This window comes from Spermophilus citellus (assembly GCF_964194105.1).
Source record: "Spermophilus citellus genome assembly, chromosome: 11".
In the NCBI taxonomy this organism is placed as follows: Eukaryota; Metazoa; Chordata; class Mammalia; order Rodentia; family Sciuridae; genus Spermophilus; species Spermophilus citellus.
In genome coordinates, this window is record NC_138192.1 from 115171047 (window position 1) to 115197727 (window position 26681).

At 37.9% G+C, this 26681-nt stretch overlaps 1 long non-coding RNA gene across 1 annotated transcript in view; it reads left to right on the forward strand.

Moving 5' to 3' along the window:
• LOC308631092 overlaps positions 1 to 26681 on the forward strand; it is a 122546-nt gene that overhangs the window by 4359 nt on the left and 91506 nt on the right. Inside the window, exon 2 of the long non-coding RNA XR_014018108.1 lies at positions 22730 to 22765. This is a non-coding gene — a long non-coding RNA (uncharacterized lncRNA). The remainder of the gene's footprint in view (positions 1 to 22729; positions 22766 to 26681) is intronic.

The window sequence follows — 26681 nt, forward strand, 5'->3', positions numbered from 1 at the left end:
GATGCAATTTTTTAAATTCAATCAATACCAATTCCTTATCTGCAGAGCTGGGAATCAAACCTGTGGCCATGTACATGCTGAGCAAGTACTCTACTGTTGAACTACATCTCCAGCCCCATCAACAGCTTTTGCACCTAAGTATTATCATCTTCTCATCCTTACAGATAAAGACACGAGGCTTAGAAAAATTGCAAGAATGAAGTTTGCCGAGTCACCGGCCTTGTATGGGCAAAGCAATTGGCTGACGGGTTTTGGGGATGGCTTCTGAAACAGGAGATTCAATTCATTTAAAAGACACATAACCCTGTTAACTGATAACCTTGTCAGTTTCTACCTGTTGTATCAGGACTGTTCTTTTGTGGACCAATTTTATTCAGACAGCCTGACTCCTTTTTAATTTATGTTTTTGGTGCTGGAATTGATGTCAGGGCCTTGCAATGCTAAGCACATGTTCTATAACTGAGCCATCTCATTATGTAGAAGATAGTTCTCAGCTAATGGGGAGGCTGAGGCAGGAGGATCACAAGTTTGAAGCCAGCTTGGGCAATTTGCATCTCAAAGCAAAAAAATTTTTAAAAGGCTGGGATGTAGCTCAACAGTAGAGTTCCCCTGGGTGGTTCAATCCCCAGTATCAAAAAAAAAAAAAAAAAAAAAGTGGAAGATGTGTGTGTCAGGGACTCTCCACTAGACTGCAAGTGTGATGGAGGCAGAATTTCTCTTGTTTCCCTTGTATGCCCAGCACTGGGCATAGTGCACCTGGGTAAGTGCTTGGCAGATGCCAATGAGTGAGGAAAGGAAAGAGGGCAGATGATAAATCCTCCATGCACATGTAGTGACAGTCCGGCCAGGCACCATAGTAAATGCTTTGCATATGGTATTTTACTTTATCCTCATAGTAACTTCCAGAAATGGATATTAATAGCTTCATTTTACTCTTTGAAACTGAGTTTAAAGATGATCCTTCAGCTTATCCAGTAAGAGAGGGACAGAGCTGGAATTCAAATCAAGGTCCTTGACACAAAATTCATGTTCTTGACCAAGACACACCCGATTTTCCCCAAAGTAATTTTGCCGTACAAAAGTTATAAGAAGTGTAGGAAAACTCTCTGGTAGTCACCTTTTATCTTCATCCAGATCTTGAGCCAAGGGCCTGATCCTTTGGACTATTCAGCTGGCTTCTGTCTTGCTGGAAGGCAGGTAGACAAGAGGCCAGAAAACTTCTTTCCTACTCCCTTCCTGCTCTGGGTTTCAGCAGACAGTTCTGATGGCAGCTGCTCTCTCTAGAACATGCATTCTCAGTAGGGGCAATATTGCCCCAAGTGGGTGAAAGTTAGTTCTTGGTGGAGATGGAGGAGTGATTAAAAATATCTTTATCCTACTGGATAAAAATCTTATTCTTTGGTTGTTAATCTCTCTCATTGATGGCAGCCATGGGAGTGACAAAACTCCCTACCTGTCTGGTCTTTGGGAACCTCAGCATCCCTCCTCTCTTTGGGCAGAGGCCTCTGGAACAGTGCATTCCCCAAAGTCTTCCCATGGAAATCACTGAATTTTGTTTATTGCTAAAATCCTGAAGATGCAGAGTCTAACAGATCATGACATAAGCAGGTTACAGAAGCTATGGTTTTAAGTCTTCAATGTTAGCACAATAGATTTAAGATCCATGAATTTTTTTTCCAAACTTAGCAACTAGTATTATGCAGTGGTTTCCCCATACATTCCCCAAGTCTTGGATGGTCTGATTCTTTGCTCTCTGCTGAGTGTGCCTTTCCAACACTGCATCTTTCCCAGAGTAAAATGCTATGACCCAGTGATCATAAAATTACAGAAAAGAAACCAGTATTTTATTTTTAAGCATATGGTGTTTGTCTTAACTTCTTAACTCCCTTGAAATGATTTGATTTATCTACCAAGTAATTTGGTTCATGCAAAGAAGTTGGGATCAGCAGCCCAACTATATCAGAAACAGAGTTTATCTTTAAGAGTGCCTCATAAATCTACCAATGCCATGTATGTAAAAACCAAATATTTCTATGTATCTTTTTGCATGTACAAAAAGGCAAGTTTACTTCTGAGTTCACTTGAGATAGTGAAATAATTTAGCTGAGGGCTTGTAAAGTCAGGGAAGCCTTACTCAGAACTACTGTACTTCAGCAAGCTGCAAATTCCCAGGAATTGCCAATATTTAGTGTAGAGAATTCCTTATGTAAATATAAATACTTCTTGGGCAGATTCAATAGACAAACACCATTTTATTCCTTTTAGAGACTCTCCATGAAAAGCAAACATCTGTCATATCTTTAATCTTATAACACAATATGGTATTCAAGAACACAAATATCACTTTTGCAGTACTTTGAAACTCCTCGGAGTGTTCTGGAGATATTTCAACTACATTATTCATCCTTTGAAAACTAGAGAACCCATTTATTTTGGTGTTGCATTGGAATTTAAAAGTAATGTCTTTGTTATTTATGTGGGAACAGTAATTTCTCTACAGTCATTTGAAAGTATTTGATAGTTTATTGTCTATTACAGAGTATTCATATTTTGGTCAGTTTATATAACAGTCTGGAAGATGCCTAATCTTTACCAACTTACACATTAAATTAATCATTCCATTTTCTGTATCCAGTAATTTTGAAGCAAAATAAAACGAATGTCTATGGACCCAAGTTATAAACCCATTTCAGGCTGGGGACAATGGTATATGCCTACAATCCCAGCAGCTCTGGAGGCAGAGGCAAGAAGATCGCAAGTTCAAAGCCAGCCTCAGCAAAAGTGAGGTACTAAGTAAGTGAGACTAAACAAAATACAAACTAGGGATGGGGATGTGGCTCAGTGTTGAGTGCCCCTGAGTTCAATCCCTGGTACCAAAAAAGAAAAGAAAGAAAATTTCAGTTTAGGAAATTAATAGAAAGTAAATATAGTATGGAGCTATAATTAGAATATCAACTATGTTCTGAATTTTTTTATCTCTGATGAACTGAAGTTTTCACTTAGGCACACTAAAGATTAATTAGAAGATATATATATATCTTCTAATAAGGAAAATTTTCTTACGTTGTCTGTTCTTTTTCAAATTCAGTTTTTATTTGTGGACAAATTAAAATTGCCTAAAGTTACAACTTATAAACCAACTCAAATATTTCAGCAGATTGTTATTCTGGGTGTTCTCAAATCAGGGTAATGCATTCAGAGGCAACATGATTAGAGCATTAGAAAATTTTTTTTTAAATGGCTGTGTTGTTTTTTCTAAAATGCTCCCTGATATTATAACAACCTTTTTCAGATATAAGTGCATATCAAAAGATGCACATACTTAAGGCATACAATTTGATAGGTTTTGATATATGAATACACTTAGGAATTGATCACCACAATTAAGATCGTAGACATGTCCATTACCCCAAACGTTTTCTTGTGCTTCTTTTTTATCCCCAGACAGTCCCTAATCCTCTTTCTTTCACTATGGATTGATTTGCATTTTCTAGAATTTCGTATACTCATTTGTATCTGGCTCTTTCACTCAGTATTACTATTTTGAGATTCATCTCTGTTTCTTGTATCAATAGATCATTCTTTGGACAGACACATTCTTTTTTTCGTATGTCAGCATCTAGGACTGAGAAGACCAAATCATATGGTGGGAGAATTTTGAGCATTTTAAGACAACATCTTTTTTCTAACTTTGTTATACCATTTTGTACCCCCCTAAGAATATATGGCATTCTGGTTCACCAACATCCTTATCAACACAATATGATTGTTTCACATGAAAACTAAATGTCAAAGACTGAAATTGAAAGAAAGTTTAAATGAAATCCCATGGTGAATTTGAAGTTGCAAAACCTGAGAAACACTACCTCAATTCAAGAGACCAATGTGAACATAAGTAATGAATAGTCATATCCAAAATGATGATCCATTACATCATCAATGAAATGGCACCATATTGCTTTACTCTTAAAAAAATTATTTTTATTTTATGGTCTTATTCCTCCAAACATTTTACTTTGGCTTAATCACAAAAAAAGTTCAAAATATACTCAAAATATATTACTCCTCAAGATGGTCAATGTTATCAAAAACAAGTCTCATCTGAGAAGCAACAATGAGTAAGAGCCTAAAGAATATGATTGTTCTATGAATGTGGAAGGCTTAATAGGATTCTAATAAGAAAATAAACATGAGGTAAAAATGAATATTTTAATCAGTGTTTTTGCTGCTGTGACTAAAGGACCTGACCAGCACAATTGTAGAGGAGGATAGGTTTATTTTAGGGCTCACAATTTCAAAGGTCTTAGTCCAAAGAAGGATGGTTATCAGGAGCCACTCTGGACAGGAGCTATGTACACATCTTTAAGTCCTGAGTAAAGAAGTACTGAATAGGTATTGTACACTGCAATACAATTTGGACTTTACCTCTGCTTGGATAAAGAGGTGAAGTTCCAGGAGTGGGTGTCACCCGATGGGGTTGGATTACACCCACTTGTTTGTTGTAACCCTACCCCTTGCCACATTTGAATGGCTTCTCCCCAATAAAACCCAGGTTCAAGGTGTGCTCCTCTTTCTTGTCTGCCTTGCCCCCATTATGGGTGCTGCAGCTGAGGAGCAGTCACGGAATTCAAAGAAAAGTTACTTTCTGTGTCTGTGTCTTATTTAGTCTGCCAAAATTCACTTGGAGTGACCCTGACTGGTTTAGTCATGTGTTGTGACAAATGGTTCCATTCCCCAGGGCTCAAGGTGAAGCAGAACATCATGGTGGAAGAGTGTGACAGAGGGAAGCACTCCCATGGTGATTGGGAAACAGAGAAAGACTCTAGTGGCTAGATACAAATATATACTCCAAATACATACCCCTAGTGACCCACCTCCTCCAGACCACCCCACCACTTTATTACCACCTGTTAATCCTTGTCCTGGGATTAATTCACTGATTGGGTTAAGACTCTTATAACTCAATCATTTCTCCTTTGAACCTTCTTGCATTGTCTCACCCATGAGCTTTTGGAGGACACCTCACATCCAAGCCATAACAATGAACAAATATAAAGTATTGACTCATTAGTTAAAATTCATTGGGTAATATACTACCAATTCAGTAATTGTGACAATTGTAGCATTCTAATGTGAGATGTTAAAAACAGTGGAAACTTAGATAGGGCATGCACAATAACACTCTGCCTAATAACACTGTACATCTAAAACTAAAAGTAAAATTTGAAATAGAACTATAAATAAAAGAAAATAAGCAAAAAAAAAAAAAAGTCCACAGGGGAAAAGAGCACAGAAAATTATGCTAGCACCCTGGCTTCCTGAGGTGGTGAATTAAATGGCTATTAACCTAATTGGTGGATAATTACAGGATATATTATCATTTAATACAATTAGTATGTAAATAAGGTGATATAAATTATGTTCTGTGTGAAGTTGCTGCTGATGGTGACTGTCATTTTTCTTCTCATTTTGATTATACTTACACTTTTCTCCATGTACACTAGTAGGTTATTATAGCTCTTTAAAATTTTTGTGCGAATTCTTTCCCCCCCCAGCAGTGGTATGAATTCTGATGGAGGGCACTGACTTCATTCCTACGAGGAAGACCCCCCCCACTTCCACTGAGGTTATTTAAGGAGTACAGTGAAAACACCTAGTTTTCTGCCCAAATCATTCTCTCCTTCTATGGTTAGTCCCATTGTAAACCACTAGATCATTCTGCAGCCTCCACTGGAGTTAAGTAAGGCCATAGAAACAGTTCTTATTAGTGGACTGTGGGACATATTGTTTCAAAAATGGATGGAGAACTAATTCTTTTTTTTCTTTTTTTAAAAATCTAATCTTTAAAAAAATTGTTCTAATTAATTATACATGACAGTAGCATACACTTTGACACATCATACATAAATGGAGTAAAACTTCTCATTCTGCTGGTTGTACATGATGTAGGATCACACTGGTCATGTAGTTATATATGCACATAGGGTAATAATGTCCAATTTATTCTATTATCCTTTCTACCCCCATTCCCCCTACCTTCCCTTCACTCCCCTTTGCCTAATCCAAAACAACTGTTCTTCCCTAGCCCCTCCCCATTATTGTGAATTGCATCTGCATGTCAGAAAGAACATTCGGACTGGCTTATTTCGCTTAGCATTATATTCTCCAGCTCCATCCATTTACCAACAAATGCATCATTTCATTCTTCTTTAAGGCTGAATAGTATTCCATTGTTTATATATACCAAATTTTCTTTATCCATTCATCTGTTGAAGGACACCTAGGTTGGTTTCATAGTTTAGCTGTTATGATTGAGCTGCTATAAACATTGACGTGGCTGAATCACTGTAGTATGCTGATTTAAAGTCCTTTGGGTATATAAACCAAGGAGTGGGATAGATGGGTCAAATGGTGGTTCCATTCCAAGTGTTCTGAGGAATCTCCATACTGCTTTCCCTAATGGCTGTGTCAATTTGCAGTCCCACCAGCAATGTGTGAGTGTACCTTTCCCCCACATCATTGTCAACATTTATGTTGCTTGTATTCTTGACAATTGGAGACCTAATTCTTCCCTGTGCCTCCTCCAGTTCCTTTTGTTTATTCCCACCAGCTAAAATGCAGACATGAACACACCCAGCTGTTAACCATGCAGATGACGAAAGTGTCTTGGAAAAGCTTGAGACCTGAAACACCGTAAAATGTGGAACTTGACCATTGACCTGGACTATCATGTTGGGACTGTTGCATAAGATGGAAAAACACCTTTCTTCACTGAGCGTCTGGGCACCTTTGTTACAGCAGCCCAACTTTTACAGTTGCCTGTCACTCCCTTCCTTCGATGCCCAGTGTTCAAGATACCCTCCTGGGGAAGGCATGTGGTTTACTTACTAGCTTTGCCCTGAAGTTTGCAATTTTGCCCCAGAGTTTTCTCTTTTTTCTTGACTCTTCGCATGTGCATGCAGAATTTTAGCTTCTATGCTAAAATTCCCTGATATTTTATTTATAAATCTAGGTCATCCATTCAGCAGCTTTGAGCATCTGCTAAGAGTGCTGTTTTGGGTTGAAGAGTTCTTCTCTCACATTCAAATGTTGAAGCCCCAACCCTCAACACCTCACAATTTGACCTGATTTGGAGACAAGGCCTTTAAAGAAGTCATTAGGTTGAAACAAGTTCATTAGGGTAAGCCCTGACTCAGTATGACTCCTGTCCTTAGAAAAGGGTGAAATTTTAAGACAGACATTTATAAAGGGAGGAGGCTGTGTAAGGATGAAGGCAGAGATCAGGATGATGCATCTACAAGCCAAGGAACACCAAAGATTGCCAGCTAACCAGCAGACACTAGAGGAGAAGCAAGGCACCGGTTCTGTCTCAGGACTCTCAGACATCTTGAATTTGGATTTCTAGCCTTTAGAACTGTAGGACAATGCATTTCTGTTGTTAAAGGCACCCAGTTACATTGTTATGGCAGGCTTAGCAAATCAATCCAAGCGCTTAGAGTATTTATGACAAGAAGAGCGTTAGCAATGAATTCTGACTAACAGATCTCTGGAGTTATGGCATGATATGGCCAAAGGCGAACTTCTAGCAGAAGGGCTGGGATGGCTGAGTTTTTTGGTACATGCTCTTTCCTACAGATGTTGCTGTGCCAAGCACTGTAAATAAGAGATGAAGAGCGTCAAGAGTTAAGTCCTAAACTTACAGAAAGTACAACTTAGTAGGGAAGAAGTTTGACTTATACAATATTGGCAAGTGCGCCAGATGGAAGAAGTTATACAAAATTTTGAAATGTAAATTGATGAGATCTTTTCACAATGTTGACATTTTGACAGTAATTAAAATGCATACACCTAAAAGATCGTAGACCGAACACATACATTTCCTCTATACCCTCCTGAAACCACATGGCTATGATAGTTCAGGTGATGAAAACTATCTAAACCCACAAGAATAAAGAATGTAGGCAGATAAGATATTGATAAACTTTTAGAATAAGGAAAGCAGATGGAAAAGTAATAATAAAGGCCAAAAAATGCATGCCCTTCCCCTAGTCTACCCAGTCCAGGGCTGACTTCACCCTCTCCAATATTGCTCAAGTAGGATTCAGGAGTTTTACAGAAAACCCCCAAACTCAATGTTGGGGAGGGTGGTAGAGGTATATTCCTCCTCCTCCTCCTCCTCCTCCTCCTTCTCCTCTTCCATCTCCATCTGGTCTTGAACTTCCAGTCTCTAGAATTGTGGGAAAATAAATTTCCATTGTTTAAGCCACCAAGTGGTATTTTTAATGGACATTACAAGAAAACTAATATGTTTCATTAAATAAAATTAAATGAATGCTAACAGAACATGCAGTTGCTTTTCAATATGGTAATTAGCCCCATTTCTCTGTATATTCTTAAAGACACCTAACTTAATTGGCTGGCAAATCTAGAAGCCAGATCTAGTCTATCTTTTGCTTTTATGCAGCCTATGAGCTAAGAATGGTTTTAAGATTTTAAATCATTAAAGAAAAATTTAAAAATATTATCCTATGATGAGAATATTATATGATATTCAATTTCAGTATTCATCAATGAAGTTTTTAAAAATACAGCCATGATCATTTTTAATGCCTTGCTTATGGCTGCTTTCCTGCTTCAGTGGCACAGTTGAGAAGACCATATTGATATATTACCCACAAAACTGAAAATATCTGCTGTATATCCATTTAAGAAAAGTTTGCTGACCCATAAGGCAGAACATCAAGGTGAATATCCTCCTAGATTCTTCTAATATTTTACCCAATCTTTAATAGTTGTCTTGCCAAGACTTTATTCAACAGCAATATTTTAAATGTCTTAGTTTCATTGAATCTTTCCAAAGAAATTGAAATTGTTTTTCATGAAAATAATCCTTTCACAATTTTATATCAAAGGCTCAAAAAACTCTGATCTAGAGTTCAAAGCTAGCCTCAGAGGGATTCCAACATGGCGGCGGGCACAGAGAGATCAAGTCTCTGACCTCTTCAGCTGTGCAGACATAGGGAGTCGTAAACAACCTAAATCTGTTTGCTCAGGATCACTAGGCAATGCTGAGCTGACGTGGATCTGGGGCGAACAGTCTGAGCCTCTCAGAACACACACTGAGCCCGGATCGGCTGAATTCAAGCTCCCGTTTGCCTGCTTCCCGCAGACAAACAGCTGTGACTCAGCACTAATCCATCCGGCTGAAACAACTGGTCAGCCCTTCTCATCCTACGGAGGTAAATGCCTACCGAGCCTTTATAGGTAGTGGCCACAGGTTTGAAACAGGGCTTGGGAGAGAAAGTAAGGACCCACCCGTTGCATTGGTCGCCCGGCAAAGGGAAACGAACTGTCGCCATTTGCAAAAGATACCACCATGGCACAGAACTGAAGTCATCAGACTGCAGCAGAGGAGATAACTTCATTGAAACCTGCGGCTACAGTTGTATAATTCCCTAGCCTTCCCTCTCCACACATCGGGGAAACCTTAAGGGCCCCTCCCAGCTCTCCCGTGAGCTCGATAGCCAGACGGAGGGAATCAGAGGTGGCGCGGGACCCACTGCGCGGAACTACCGCTCCCACCACTGCTGACAGCTGAGGTCTCTTGCACCAGCTACTGGGGGTGTGGCTACCGAAGGGCAAGTAAAATTCGCTGAGGATTCTCAGCCCCAAGCTCTACAAACTTAGGGTCTGAGGGAATGGCAAGCTGGGAGAGTGTGCCCAGTCGTTCATGAAAACAGGGCTCCCGGGAGCAGCAGACCTGGCGTGTAGCCAGTATTGTGGTGAGCGGCACCCGTGAGAGGGGCCTGGCTAGAGGAAAAGTGGGGAAGTGACTAGACACAAGAGGAGGCCCTAGGCACTCAGGATTGGAGACTCGCCCAGTCTGGGAGGAGCTGCTGCACAGTGATTGGTTCCCGCATATTGACAGGAGAAACTTGGTCTGGTGGGCACAGCGCCACCTACTGGAAGAGAAGTTAATCAAACTCTAAGACTGCATTTATTAGTTTTTTTTTTCTTTTTTTCTTTTCTCTTTTTTTTTTGATTTGGGTTTTTCTTTCATTTTTATTTTTCTTTCTTGTTGTTTTTTTAATTTTTTTACAATTGTTTTTAATTTTTTTTCTTCTAATTTTAATTTTAATTTTTTTACTATTTTTTAAATTTTTTTTTCTTTTTTTATTTCCTATTTTTTTCTTCTTTTGTCTTTTCATTTCTTTTCAATTATCTTATCCCCCCTTCCTTGAATTCTACCTGCTTACTCTCATTCTCTTTAGTGACTTCTTCCCTTCCCTTCTAATACCTTTCCTCCCAAGCATCTAATAAATTTATAGGAGTAAACAGTAACTCAGCAGTCAAACAGAACAAGAAGTAACATGAGCAGCTTCAAAAAGCAAGAAAGAAAAGGAGTACAAACAATGCAGGACAGCCTAAACATTCAGGAGGACCTAGAGTCATCAGAAAAATGGTCATATAAAGAACTCAAGGAACACCTTAGACAGATGGAATGGAACCTTAAAGAGGATACAAGACAGCAAATTCAAGCAGCGAAAGAACACATTGAGAATGAATTACATAAACAGATAAAAGAAGAAGTTAAGCATCTTTATCAGAAGATAGAGATTATAAAAAATAATCAAACAATAATTCTAGAAATGAAGGAAACGATAAACCAAATTAAAAACTCAATTGAGAGTATCACTAACAGAGTGGAGCAAGTAGAAGCCAGAACGTCAGATATAGAAGACAAAATATATCATCTTGAAAAGAGTCTAGCCAACTCCGAAAGGCTGGTAAAAAATCACGAGAAAAACATCCAAGAGTTATGGCATAACATAAAAAAACCAAACTTAAGAGTCATCGGGATAGAGGAAGGTACAGAGATTCAAACCAAGGGAATGAGTAACCTGCTGAATGAAATACTTACAGAAAACTTTCCAGAAATAAAAAAGCAAACAGATATACAAATTGAAGATGCATACAGGACACCGAGCACACAACACAAAATCACAGTAGACTAACGCCAAGACACATTGTTATGAAGATATCCAATATACAGAACAAAGAGAAAATATTAAAAGCTACAAGAGAAAGGAGACAGATTACATTCAGGAGTAAACCAATAAGGTTAACGACGGATTTTTCATCATAGACACTGAAAGCAAGAAGGTCATGGAACAATGTATTTCAAACACTGAAAGACAATGGATGCCAACCAAGAATTCTGTATCCAGCAAAATTAAGCTTCAGGTATGACAACGAAATAAAAATCTTTCATGATAAACAAAAGTTAAAAGAATTTGCAGCCAGAAAACCAGCATTGCAAAGCATTTTGAGCAAAACACTACAAGAGGAAGAAATGAAAAACAATAACCAAAACCATCAGTAGGAAGTGCCTCAGTAAAGACAGAGGGCAAGGGGAAAGATAATCATGGAGAAACAAACTAAATTTTTTTTAAAAAAGGATAAATAATCAAACGTGGATGGAAGTACAAACCATATATCAATAGTAACTCTGGGGGCTGGGGATGTGGCTCAAGCGGTAGCGCGCTCGCCTGGTATGCGTGTGGCCCGGGTTCGATCCTCAGCACCACATACCAACAAAGATGTTGTGTCCGCCAATAACTAAAAAATAAATATTAAAAAAATTCTCTCTCTCTCTCTCCTCTCTCACTCTCTCTTTAAAAAAAAAAATAGTAACTCTGAATGTTAATGGCTTAAACTCTCCAATAAAGCGACATAGGCTGGTATCATGGATTAAAAAAACAAATCCAACAATATGCTGCCTCCAAGAGACACATCTGATTGGAAAAGACATACACAGGCTGAAGGTGAAAGGATGGGAAAAAATATACCATGCACACGGTCCTCATAAGCAAGCAGGGGTGGCCATCCTCATATCGAATAAAATCGACTTCAAGACTAAGTTAATCAAAAGGGATAAAGAAGGACATTATATACTGTTAAAAGGAACCATTCACCAACAAGACATAACAATTATCAATATTTATGCACCAAATAATGGTGCTGCGACATTCATAAAAAAAAAACTCTCCTCAAGTTCAAGAATCAAATAGACCACAACACAATAATCATGGGTGACTTCAACACACCTCTCTCACCATTGGACAGATCCTCCAAACAAAAGTTGAATAAAGAAACTATAGAACTCAATGTCACAATCAATAACCTAGACTTAACTGACATATATAGAATATATCAACCATCATCAAATGGATATACTTTTTTCTCAGCAGCACATGGATCCTTCACAAAAATAGACCATATATTATGCCATAGGGCAACCCTCAGTAAATATAAAGGGGTGGAGATAATACCTTGCATTTTATCTGATCATAATGGAATGAAACTGGAAATCAATGATAAAAGAAGGAAGGAAAAATCCTACATCACATGGAAAATGAACAATATGTTACTGAATGATCAATGGGTTACAGAAGACATAAAGGAGGAAATCAAAAAATTCTTAGAGATAAATGAAAATACAGACACAACATATCGGAATCTATGGGACACAATGAAAGCAGTTTTAAGAGGAAAATTCATCGCCTGGTGGTCATTCCTCAAAAAAAGAAAAAACCAACAAATAAATGAGCTCACACTTCATCTCAAAGCCCTAGAAAAGGAAGAGCAAAACAACAGCAAATGTTGCAGAAGGCAAGAAATAATTAAAATCAGAGCGGAAATCAATGAAATTGAAACAAAAGAAACTATTGAAAAAATTAACAAAACTAAAAGTTGGTTCTTTGAAAAAATAAATAAGATCAACAGACCTTTAGCCATTCTAACGAAGAGAAGAAGAGAGAGAACTCAAATTACTAACATACGGGATGAAAAAGGCAATATTACAACAGATGCTACAGAAATACAGAAGACAATTAGAAATTATTTTGAAAACCTATATTCCAATAAAATAGAAGATAGTGAAGACATCAATAAATTTCTTAAGTCAAATGATTTGCCCAGACTGAGTCAGGAGGATACACACAATTTGAACAGACCAATATCAATGGATGGAATTGAAGAAGCCATCAAAAGACTACCAACCAAGAAAAGCCCAGGACCGGATGGGTATACAGCGGAGTTTTACAAAACGTTAAAGAAGAATTAATACCAATACTTTTCAAGTTATTTCAGGAAATAGAAAAAGAGGGAGCTCTTCCAAATTCATTCTATGAGGCCAACATCACCCTGATTCTGAAACCAGACAAAGACACCTCAAAGAAAGAAAACTACAGACCAATATCTCTAATGAACCTAGATGCAAAAATCCTCAATAAAATTCTGGCGAATCGGATACAAAGTCACATCAAAAAAATTGTGCACCATGATCAAGTAGGATTCATCCCTGGGATGCAAGGATGGTTCAATATACGGAAATCAATAAATGTTATTCACCACATCAATAGACTTAAAAATAAGAACCATATGATCATCTCGATAGAAGCAGAGAAAGCATTCGACAAAGTACAGCATCCCTTTATGTTCAAAACATTAGAAAAACTAGGGATAACAGGAACTTACCTTGACATTGTAAAAGCTATCTATGCTAAGCCTCAGGCTAGCATCATTCTGAATGGACAAAAGTTAAAGGCATTCCCTCTAAAATCCGGAACAAGACAGGGATGCCCGCTATCACCACTTCTATTCAATATAGTTCTCGAAACACTGGCCAGAGCAATTAGACAGACGAAAGAAATTAAAGGCATAAAAATAGGAAAAGAAGAAATTAAATTATCGCTATTTGCGGATGACATGATAATATACTTAACAGACACAAAAGGGTCTACAAAGAAGCTGCTAGAGTTAATAAATGAATTCAGCAAAGTGGCAGGATATAAAATCAACACGCATAAATCAAAGGCATTTCTGTACATCAGCGACAAAACTTCTGAAACGGAAATGGGGAAAAACACTCCATTCATAATATCCTCAAAAAAAAAAAAATAAAATACTTGGGAATCAACCTAACAAAAGAGGTGAAAGATTTATGCAATGAAAACTACAGAACCCTAAAGAGAGAAGTAGAAGAAGATCTTAGAAGATGGAAAAATATACCCTGTTCTTGGATAGGCAGAACTAACATCATCAAAATGGCGATATTACCAAAAGTTCTCTATAGGTTTAATGCAATGCCAATCAAAATCCCAACGGCATTTCTTGTAGAAATAGATAATGCAATCATGAAATTCATATGGAAAAATAAAAGACCCAGAGTAGCAAAAGCAATTCTAAACAGGAAGTGTGAATCAGGCGGTATAGCGATACCAGATTTCAAACTATATTACAGAGCAATAGTGACAAAAACAGCATGGTACTGGTACCAAAACAGGCGGGTGGACCAATGGTATAGAATAGAGGACACAGAGACTAATCCACAAAGTTACAACTATCTTATATTTGATAAAGGGGCTAAAAGCATGCAATGGAGGAAGGATAGCATCTTCAACAAATGGTGTTGGGAAAACTGGAAATCCATATGCAACAAAATGAAACTAAATCCTCTCCTCTCACCATGCACAAAAGTTAACTCAAAATGGATCAAGGAGCTTGATATCAAATCAGAGACTCTGCGTCTGATAGAAGAAAAAGTTGGCTCCGATCTACATATCGTTGGGTCGGGCTCCAAATTCCTTAATGGGACACCCATAGCACAAGAGTTAATAACAAGAATCAACAAATGGGACTTACTTAAACTAAAAAGTTTTTTCTCAGCAAGAGAAACAATAAGAGAGGTAAATAGGGAGCCTACATCCTGGGAACAAATTTTTACTCCTCACACTTCAGATAGAGCCCTAATATCCAGAGTATACAAAGAACTCAAAAAATTAGACAATAAGATAACAAATAACCCAATCAACAAATGGGCCAAGGACCTGAACAGACACTTCTCAGAGGAGGATATACAATCAATCAACAAGTACATGAAAAAATGCTCACCATCTCTAGCAGTCAGAGAAATGCAAATCAAAACCACCCTAAGATACCATCTCACTCCAGTAAGATTGGCAGCCACTATGAAGTCAAACAACAACAAGTGCTGGCGAGGATGTGGAGAAAAGGGTACACTTGTACATTGTTGGTGGGACTGCAAATTGGTGCGGCCAATTTGGAAAGCAGTTTGAAGATTCCTGGGAAAGCTGGGAATGGAACCACCATTTGACCCTGCTATTGCCCTTCTCGGACTATTCCCTGAAGACCTTAAAAGAGCATGCTACAGGGATACTGCCACATCGATGTTCATAGCAGCACAATTCACAATAGCTAGACTGTGGAACCAACCCAGATGCCCTTCAATAGATGAATGGATAAAAAAAATGTGGCATCTATACACAATGGAGTACTATGCAGCAATAAAAAATGACAAAATCATAGAATTTGCAGGGAAATGGATGGCACTAGAGCAGATTATGCTTAGTGAAGCTAGCCAATCCCTAAAAAACAAATACCAAATGTCTTCTTTGATATAATGAGAGCAACTATGAACAGAGCAGGGAGGAAGAGCAGGAAGAAAAGATTAACATAAACAGAGACATGAGGTGGGAGGGAAAGGGAGAGAAAAGGGAAATTGCATGGAAATGAAGGGAGACCCTCATTGCTATACAAAATCACATATAAGAGGTTGTGAGGGGAATGGGAAAATAAACAAGGAGAGAAATGAATTACAGTAGATGGGGTAGAGAGAGAAGATGGGAGGGGAGGGGAGGGGGGATAGTAGGGGATAGGAAAGGTAGCAGAATACAACAATTACTAATATGGCAGTATGTAAAAATGTGATGTGTAACCGATGTGATTTCGCAATCTGCATTTGGGGTAAAATTGGGGGTTCATAACCCACTTCAATCTAATGTATGAAATATGATATGTCAAGAGCTTTGTAATGTTGTGGACAACCAATAAAAAAAATAAAATTAAAAAAAATCCAAAAAAAAACCTCTGATCTAAATTATATGATTATAAAAATAAGTACAACTGGTATAAACATTTTGGTACCCAGTAACTGATTGCTAGTAAACATATGACTCAACCTCCAGGAGCAGAAGAGCATTGGTGTGCATGCTTAGGGCATATTATGGGCACCTTCAATATGTTTTAATGGGGGAAAGCAGAGCATGGGTTAATGTGTTAGGTGGGTTTGAGATATTTTATGTTACAATTCTAGTCTGGCTGTTTTAAGTGTTTGGTTGTGTCTCTCCAACTATTCTTCTTCTTTTTTTAATTCTTCTTTTAAGTGTGGAGTACTGAGTTAAGTACATTATAGATATCCAGTAGGTATCTCTTGAGAGGTTAGATGATGAAGTTTTGATGAGCCAGAGATGACAATTCCTGAGGTGAGCCAGTTCCCAGCCTTTAGATGTGTGCTATTCCCCCAGAATCTCATGTGTGAGACAATGCAAGAACGTTCAGAGGTGAAATAATTAGCTTATGAGAGCTGTAATCAAATCACTGTATTAATTGACTGATATCGATTGACTGGGTGATATCTTTAGGAATGTAGGATGTGACCAAGGAAGTAGGTCACTGGGGGCATGCCCCTGGGGTTTATATTTTGTTGCTGGTGAGTGTAATGCTCTCTGCTTCCTGGCTGTCATGTCCTGAGCTGCTTCCTTCTGCCACACCCTTCCACCATGATGTTCTGCCTCACCTTAGACCCAGAGCTTTGGTGTTGGCCAACCATGGACTGAACCTCTGAAACCATGAGCCAAAATTAACTTTTCCTCCTCTACACTGTTCTTTTCTTTTTTTTTTTTATCTGCAAAAGTCAACTTTATTTTTTTTCAAATTTTTTTATTGATTATTTAAAGCATTACATAGCTCATGATATATCATCTTTCATACATTTGACTCAAATTGTGTTTTGAACTCCCATTTTCACCCCAAATACAGATTGCAGAATCACATCTGTTACATATTCACATTTTTACATAATGCCATATTAGTGACTGTTGTATTCTGCTACCTTTCCTATCCCCTACTATCCTCCCTCCCCTCCCCTCCCCTCCCATCTTCCCTCTCTACCTCCCCTGCTGTTGTTCAATTCTCTCCCTTTTTTCCCTCCCCCTTGCCCCTCATGACCTCTTATAATTTTATGTATCATTGAAGGTCTCCTACCATTTTCATATGCTTTCCCTTCTCTCTCCGTTTCTCTCCCCCCATTTGTCTTTGTTTACTGTAGTCTTTTCCTCATGCTCTTCCTTCCTGTTCTGTTCTTGGTTGCTCTCTTTATATCAAAGCAGACATTTGGCATTTGTTTTTTAGGGCTTGGCTAGCTTCACTTAGCATAATCTGCTCTAATGCCATCCATTTCCCTGCAAATTCTATGATTTTGTTATTTCTTAGTGCTGCATAATACTCCATTGTGTATAGATGCCACATTTTTTTATCCATTCATCTATTGAGGGGCATCTAGGTTGGTTCCACAGTCTTATGGAGACTCCTGGGAAAGCTGGGAATGGATCCACCATTTGACCCAGCTATCGCACTTCTCGGACTATTCCCTGAGGACCTTAAAAGAGCGCACTATAGGGATACGGCTGCATCAATGATTATAGCGGCACAATACACTGTTGTTTTCAAGTCTTTTGGTCACTGAGATGCAAAGTTGACTAAAATACACACATAGAAGGGTATGCTCAACCACTGATTTCAGACTCAGTCTGTTTAGGTTTGAGACACTGTATATTTCTTGGCATTCTCCCAAAGGATGCATTGGCTTTCATGATTCATTTTTATGTTTCCTTGCCTATCAGCTTCAGTATCAGACTTTTGCCTAAGCAGCAAAATTCAAAGAAATCCTTCCTGTCAGAATTGCTGATGTAAAAGAAGATGGTAAGGTTCACATGAACTCACAATGCATAAAACAACGAGAATGAAAATGGGATGATATTTATTGTTAGAGACAAAAATGAAGACAGTGTGACAAACTTGCTCAATGTTGGGTGGGATGGAAGTGCTTGCTGCAGATTGCCTAAAAATTGAGTTGCATCATTAATATTAACAGAAAAAAAAAGAACTGTCCTAAGGCCAATTATTACACATATGTTATGTGGTTCTTGCTTTAAACTTTTAGCTACTCAGAAGTGTGATAAAGGAAGTGTAGTAGTGCGATTCAGTGTAATTTGCCATATTTTTCTAAGAGCAAATTACTTTTGATGGAAATTCACCCAACATTTTGTAACATCTTGGTTTATGATTACAATCAAATACTAAATGTATGCAATCTGATGTAGGAAGTACTTTAGTAATTAACTTATTTATTAACCTTATTTTTTATTTACCTTATGAATATAGTTAACATACTTTTAAATAACTTAATTACCCTTTTTGTAAAAGCTGGATAAAATGTATCTGGTCCACCCACATTAATAGTATATTTCCAAGATGCACAGGAACAATCTGCAAAGTGGCACTTGTGGCTTTGGGTTTCATGATATTTGTCAATTAATATTTTCATATAATTGGCACTCTGGTCCTTGCTCTAATGGTATATGTCTGTGTTTAATTGATTATGTTTAAGTCTTTGTGACTTAGATTCTGTTTTTATAACACAAATGTGTTGAACTAGATTATCTCTTATTCCTTGGACTCAAAAAATTACATGATTTTTAAAAGGTTAATGTCCATTGTAATTTTTAGTTCAGTTTAAAACATGCTCAAATATATAATAATGATATTTTACACTTTCTAAGCATTCAGATATATGTTTTGTATATACTCTGAATTTTGGAACATACATCTTAGCAAGGAATATGGTTTCTATCCTAAATTTACTTTTGTTTCTAAGTAAAGGTAAAGAACTGAAACTTTCCCTCTAGTAAGAAAAAAGACTTTGTTTGTGTTTAAGTAAAAAATCTCTTACTCTTTTGTGTTAGTCAGCTTTTCTTTGTTGTGACCAAAATATCTGACAAGATTGATTTAAATCAGGAAAAGTTTACTTTGGGCTCACAGTTTCAAAGGTTCAGTCAATGGTGGGCAAACTCCATTGCTTTTGGTTTGAGTTGATGCAGAGTATTATGGCAGGTAGAGCAAGGTGGTACAAGCCTATAACCCCAGCAACTCAGGAGGCTAAGGCAGGAGAATCTCAAGTTTGAGGCCAGCATCAGCAACTTAGCAAAACCCTGTCTCAAAATTTAAAAATAAATGAATAAATAAATAAGAAAAAGTGCTGGGGATGTTATTCAGTGGTAAAGCTCCCTTAGTTCAACCACCTGTACTAAAAACAAAACAAAAAAAAATCCACTATGGCAGGAAAACATGAAGGAGGAGCGCTGCTCCATTCTTGGCAACCAGGATGCAGAGAGGGGGAGGAAGGGTCTGTGTAGGGAGGATTTCCAGAGCACTTGTGAATGATCTGCACCCTCCAGCCTTCATTCTACCTGCCTACAGTTACCTCCCAGTTAGTTCATTCAAACTAGGATGGACCAGTCAGGTTACAGCTCTCGTAATCTAATCATTTCACCTTTTGCGTTAACCCAGGAGCTTTGCAGGGGGAGGAGAGGACCTCATATCCAAACTATGACTCTCCATGATTTCCCACTTTTGGAGTCCCTAGAGGTATTGGTGCAACACATAAAACAGCACCTCCTTCCAGGCTGAGTTCTAAACTAATAACTGGTGGGAACCAAGGTGGAAAAAAATGACTCAGTGGAGAGTGAAATAGGACAGTGAGGTGTGCCCAGACCGAGGGAGACCCTTCGGCTCATCTGCCCGGCAGGAGTGATCTTTGCTGGACATGCATGTGATTGCTCCAGCCAGTCCGGCTGTATGAACAAGCAGAAAATCAATGTAAACCTCAGTGAACAGGCTTCCTACCTAGAGAGAAGGAGGGAGCATTGAGTAAGGGAGAAGGAGGACAGCATTGAGCAAGCTTTTCAAGTTATTCTTTACAAATCTACAAATTTAGTAAGTTGCTTCACTTCCCTAGAGGAGACACAAAATCAGAAAATGAGCAAAGAGCACCAAGGCTGTGCTTACAGAAAATCACCAGGAACAAGGAAAAGGTGTTGCCTCTGAATCTGCAATCATAATCCCGACTGTCCATGTTCTCTAGAGATGAACTTTTGCAAATTAAAAAAAATAATTAGAAAATGCCAAGATATGTCACATAAAGCAATTTAATGCAACTATTCAAGTGGATTTGTCTATAATGAAACCATTCCTGGTTTTACATTTGCAGATGCTCTTTGCAAAGAATTGTATGCATGTGTTTAACATTTACCTTCGGTATTAACTGTGTTAACATTACTGTTGCTTACTTTGACATTTTAGTTGTAGCATTTATATTTGGAGGAATTAAGAAGAAACACTTCAAAGGAACTATAATTCATCTCCACAATCTGAGTTTTAGGAGAAATTTCAGAAATGGCTTTGAAGTCTTCTGAGACCATGTTTAAGATTATGCCATTTGGGAAGTGAAATCCTACTTGTAGGAATTGCTTCTAAAGAAATACAAACCAATGTACAACACAGAATGTCGTTTGACAGAATGAGAACATTAGAATTTTCACAGTGACTAGATAAAGACCTATAATTAAATAATAACTAGCAAGATAAGAACAAAACAGCCACAATCCTAAGCACAGTTTGACATTCATGACAATAGATAAAAATTACAGAAAGGTATATTTTATTTTAATGTGAGGATGAACTTCCTAATGGTAAGAGCTATTCAGACTGAAATGGGCTTGGTTAAACAAAGGCTTATAAAATCATTCGGAGATGGTACTTGAAAGGAACTCACTCATGTTTGTCTCATACTGGATGACTTCCAAGTTCTCTTCCAATTCTAATATTCTTTAAGAGCATCTGACTCAAGTAATGTTATGAACCTTTTCTATTTTTTTTTTCACAGTACTGGGGATTGAATCCAAGAGCACTCTACCACTGAGCTAAATCCACAACCCATTTTTCATTTTTATTTTGAAACAAGGTCTCACTAAGTTGCTAAGGGTGGCCTCAAACTTGGGATCCTCCTACTTTAGCCTCTCTAGTAGCTGGGATTATAGGCATACCACCATGCCTAGCTCAATCTTTTCTTTTATTAGTTATTCAAATAGTCTAAAACTACCCAGCATGTGCCTGCTGATAATATCAGAAAATAAAAAAACCCAAGAACATTTAAAATGTTAAGAAAGAAGAGATCCATTTGAAATATTTTTTTTTCAAATGAAGGTGTTGACAAACATACCTATTTTATCTACATATGAAAAGAAAGATCCTTTTAAATATATTGTTAGTACACCTTTGCTAGTAATGAAAAGATTTCTGTGTTATTCCTTAAATAATATTGTATGTAATTGAAATTTTATTGGTAAAATTATTTGGCTGACTCTAAAGCTTATGGGAGGAAATCCATGAACAAATGTTGCCCAAAGAATGGACAGTATTAGTTTGGAAGTCTGGTCCTGAGGGTTTGCTAAGTAGAAGGGTTGTAGTGAACTCTCCATAGTTTACAAATTAACCACAGGCTCTTGTTATGCAGGAAAGATCAGCCTTGATATACAGTCCTTGAAGCAACAAAGATTAGAGGGCGCAACTAGCTTCTTTCATTTTTAAATTTTTTTATTATAAATATTTTTATTTTTAGTTATACATGGCAGTAGAATGTATTTTGGCAGAATATATATACATAAAGTATAACTTACTCTATCAGGTTCCCACTCATGTGGCTGTACATAATGTGGAGTTACCCTGGTTGTGTATATAAATACTAGGCTAGGAAAGTCATAACCAATTAATTCGACTGTCCTTCCTATTCCTCTTCCCCCTCCCCTCTCTCCATTACCCCATATCCAGTCCAACCTATTTCTATTATTCTCCTCCCCAACCTCCCCTGTTTCAGGTTAGCAGATGAATGGACAAAGAAAATGTGGTGTATGTACCCGACTAGTTTCTTTATTCCATCTTACAGTTGGGCTCCAGCAGAAATCAGTTCACTGATTTGATAATAAATGTCCTACCCTCAGTGACAACCAGGAGGAGCTGTTTGGTCTCAACTCTGCCTCAAAACCATCTCTGAGGGATCAAAGCATCACTCCTACTTGAATTGAGTTATCTTTTGTGTCTTTTGGTCTACATAGGTAAAGGTTAAAGAAAAATATATGCCTTTTTAGTTCTGTAAAGAAAATACAGTTGCTGGATGCTTGGAAAATGAACAGTTTATGACAACGGCCATTGTTCTTTGTTCTCTGGAGGATTTTGTGGGCCCTTTTGAAAGGATGACTTATTGAATTCTCAGCTCGGTCATCAGCCTTGGGTCCTGTTTGTGTGCATGAGAACTTTTGGAGCTTCTCAACTGCTCTTTTAGTTTGAAGATAAAGAGTTTCAAAATCTCAATCTCTGGTCTAAACTGAAAAACATCTTTTCTTGTGGTGTGCTAATAGAAAATCCCCTATATCTTTCTGCACAACAGAATCATTACATATTTTCATTTCACAGGGACAACATTATAAAACTGAATGCTCATTTATTAATTAATATAAAAACATTATACTGAAAACTAGTATATGGTTTCTGACCTCAAACCAATATGTTCACAATTGGTAGCAATAGCACTTAGAAATAATAGGATATGAGGTGGAGGACATTTTTTGTGGTAGGACTGATGGACTGTCAATATATTTTTTGGTGTGCACAGTTTGGAGAGTTAAAGGACAGGAGAGTGAGTAAAGTCTACAAACATTAATTAATTTTTATTTTTATTTTTTTTTTGCAGTGCTGGGGATGGAACCCAGGACCTCAGGCATGCTAGGTAAGTGCTCTATCACTGAATAACACTCAAAACCCTAAACAATTAATTTTTGGTGTCTTCCTCAGAGGTCAAGTCTATAAAAACCAATTAACCAAATAACATGAGCCTGAACACCCCTTAAATAATGTTAGATTGAACCAAATGATCTAATTATTTCTGTAGGTCACAATAGTTAATATTGGCAATTGAATATGGCTTAACCTAATTAAAAAAAAAAAAAAAGCAAAACTCTGTGCTGCATTAGTTTTCTGTTGCCGTGTAATTAATTACTAAAGTTTTAGCAGCTTAAAACAACACTCATTTTTTTATCTCACAGTTCAGTAGGTCAGAAGTCTGGGGTGGACTCCACCAGTTCCCAGAGACCGGTTTAGGGTCTCACAAGACTGAAATGTAGGCAGGGCTGGCTCTGAAGAAGAATCTGCTGCAAGACTCAGAATGCTGGCAGAATTCAGTTCCTTGCGGCTGTTGCCAGGGGTTTTTCTCAGAAAACAGAAGCTACTCTCTGGCCCTTACATGTGTTCCCCTCTGTCCAAAAGCCAGCAATGGTATGTTGTTGATTACTTGAGCTTTGAATCTCTCTGACCTCTCCTTCGTCCCTAGCCTTAGAAAGCACTTTGCCTTTCAAGAATTTGTGTGATAACATTAGCCCTACCTATCTAGTTGCTTTCTGATTAACTCAAAGCCAATTGATTAGTGACCTTATTTGCATCCAGACAATCTCTTTTGCTGTGTAACGTATTTAAATCAAAAGTACTGTAGGAGGCAGTGATTTAAAGTGGCTAAGGGCTTGGGCTCATGGATTGTACTGTCTGGGCCAGGCACGGAGGATCACAAGATGGAGACCAGCTTGGGCAACTTAGACCCTGTCGCAAAAGAAAAGATAAGAAGGGCTGGAGATATAGCTCAGTAATCAAGTACCACTGGCTTTACTCCCCAGTAACACACTCACACCCCAAAAGATTAGAATCATATGTCTGGCTTCAACATAATGCTTGATCACTAATTATGTGACATTGGACAAAGTATCTTAGCCTCTCTGTAATTCTGCAAAACAAATATCATCTTTAATACCTTATTGATAACTTGCTAGGTGGATTCAATAAGATAATTCATGAAAAACATTTAGCACAGTGGCTGCTCATAGTAATTGTTCAGTAAGTCACACATGGTTGTTGGAGAAAAGGAAAGATGTGTCCAGAAGGCAACAGAAGGAAATTGACCGAGTGAAGACAGAAGGAGCTGGGGCTTGAAATGAATTTTTAGAGTTAGAGAAGACTGTCTTCATTCTAAATTATATCAGATTTACCAATGAAAGTTTTTTACTTGGTAGAAATGAGAAATTGATTTTATCTGCTTATTTGGACAGGGAACGAGACTAGTGGCAATCCATGCATTCTGCCTTTTGACAAACACCAGGCCTGTACAGTTTTATTTTCTTCAACAATAAGTAAACACACCAGCCGACTGACAAGACTCACTGCATTAAGCCATTGTCCTGTGTTAGATAAGCAGATAAACAGCTTGTCCTGATGCATGAGAACTTACCCCAGGAATTTGATAGAATGTTATTTTTTTGAATATTCATGTAGACTAGGAAGGAGACCTACATATGCTTTTTATCATTATGTGATCGGTTCAAATGCCTTGATCAGTCTCTCCCAGCATAATGCAAGTTGTAGTGAACCAAGACTAATGATTAAAATTCCCCCTCCAGTTCAGTGAAGGGACAAGATCCATGATACCTTAGGCAGAGAAGCCCGTGTCTGTCACCCTAGTCATTCTGCTAGCAAGTCACTGCTTATATATTTTCTCTTCAAGGAGGAATACTCCAAGGCTGGTTCTAGATAGTCAATCATCAGATCAATTAAAAAATAGTTAGTCAATCAGTTATCACCATTTTTTCTAATGTAATGACTTAGTGATTAACTAGAACACCTCAATTAATCATTCATTCTTCAGGCATGATCTTCACGTCAACGCACGATCTTTAGGCGAGCTGATGTCAGGGATGGGACCTGGATGGGGTAGGCAGAGCATGGCAGTTCCATAGGCTTTGTCATTGGATCATGGATGGGTTCCCAGTCCAAATAAGTCAATGGACAACTTGTCAGAGACTTTTCTGGAATTAATAATAGTTGAGTTTCCACTTGGGGTTGTGTTTTAGTCACTGTGACCAAAAGACCTGACAAGAACAGTTTTAGAGGGGGAAAAGTTTATTTGGGGCTCACAGTTTCAGATGTATCAGCAGATTAAGGTTAAGGCTCTCATAACCCAAATATTTTACCTCTAAACTCGCTTGCATTGTCTCACACATGAACTTCTGGGGGATACCTCATATCTAAACCATGACAGGTTGATAAAATGATATAATATAGGTAGGAAGCTGCTAGTGGGTAACTTTCCTGGGTGGGAGAAGAGCCTGCCTGAAAATGAAAACAACCCCCAAAAGACAAACTGAGATGTGGAGGCGCTCAGTCCTGAAGATGTCATTTGAGCACTATACCCAGCCATGTTGGAAACATCTCAGGTTCCAAGCTAAAGAGCCAAGGAATATTTTGTTTAAGCACAACTGAGTTTGCATTGCTATTATTATTAACAAAGAGAGTTCTAACAAAGTCAGTCCCCAGAGCCTCAGACTTAATATCCCCACTTTAACCAAGCTGTAGAACACTGATAGAGAGACTGTCTGCCCCTGGTCCAAGCAATTGTGTTTATCATCAAAGAGGCTCACAGAGTACAAACAGGCCTGTTGTTGGGGCCTACCTTGGTGGGTAGGTGAGGAGGTGGAGTTGCTATCAAAGAGGGACAGATGTATACCTCCTAAAAGTCACTCGATTCAAATGTGTGTGATTTCATAATCAGAGAATAAGAATACTTATTTAAAAAAGAGAGAAGTGTTACTCTTTTATTAAATTCAGTGACTGCTAAGAGTTTTTTTGTACCTCAAATAATTTCAGTTAACATTTAATTCTGGAAAGCCAAGCAACAAAAATGTTTACTCTAAGTCATTTGGAAAAAAAAAAATAGTGCTCAGATAGATGTGGAGAGCCAAAACCCATTTAGACATTTTTCCTTTACGTGCTTCATGGTCTAACACTCTTTAGCCAAATTCCTACAACCAGCTCCTGTGATTTGTTCTCAGTCTCTAACATCTCTCTCTCCTTACAGGACACTTGTTTCATGGAAATAGTAATGTACTGCTAAGTGGACCTTACAGATTATTTATACCAGCTTTCATTTGGAATGATACATTTCCACAAAGTTGAGAATAGTGAAATATTTTTTTAAAAGTTGGCGACCTAATTTTATTAAAATTCCCCAAACAACTTGATATTGAATGTACTTTTAGTTCTATATCAAATATAGATAGTTGAGTCTTCTGTTTCATAGACTTTACTCCTAAGTAGACATTTGTCTACTCAATAAATATAGGTTGAAAGAGATCTTGGAAGTTATCTAGTTCAAACCATTGTTTGACAGAGGAGGAAACTGTCTCAGAAAATGGCATCCAGTGGAGTCCAGGAAGCTAAGAGAACATTCCAGGAAGGAAAACAGCTAGAATAAAGGAACTGATGTGAGAATAGAAAAGCCCAGACAAAATCTGAATGTGACTTTGGTACTTCAAATTTGTGAACATAAAAGGAAAATTAATAGGTCCAAATTACAGGAGGCTTTAAATGTTAAAGGGTTGTTTTATAGCTTTATAAACCACACAGAAGGAGAGTAAATCCAATAACCAATCCTACGTTGTCGTCAGTCATCCCACCCATTGATGAACGTACCATATACCATCTATGCCTCCCTGTCTCCATCCCTCTCGGTCTTCTCTCTCCATTCCTCCCTCCATTCCAGCCCCAATTATTTTGGAGCAAGTCTTGGTTATAATATCATTTCATCTATAAATAACTTAGTGTAT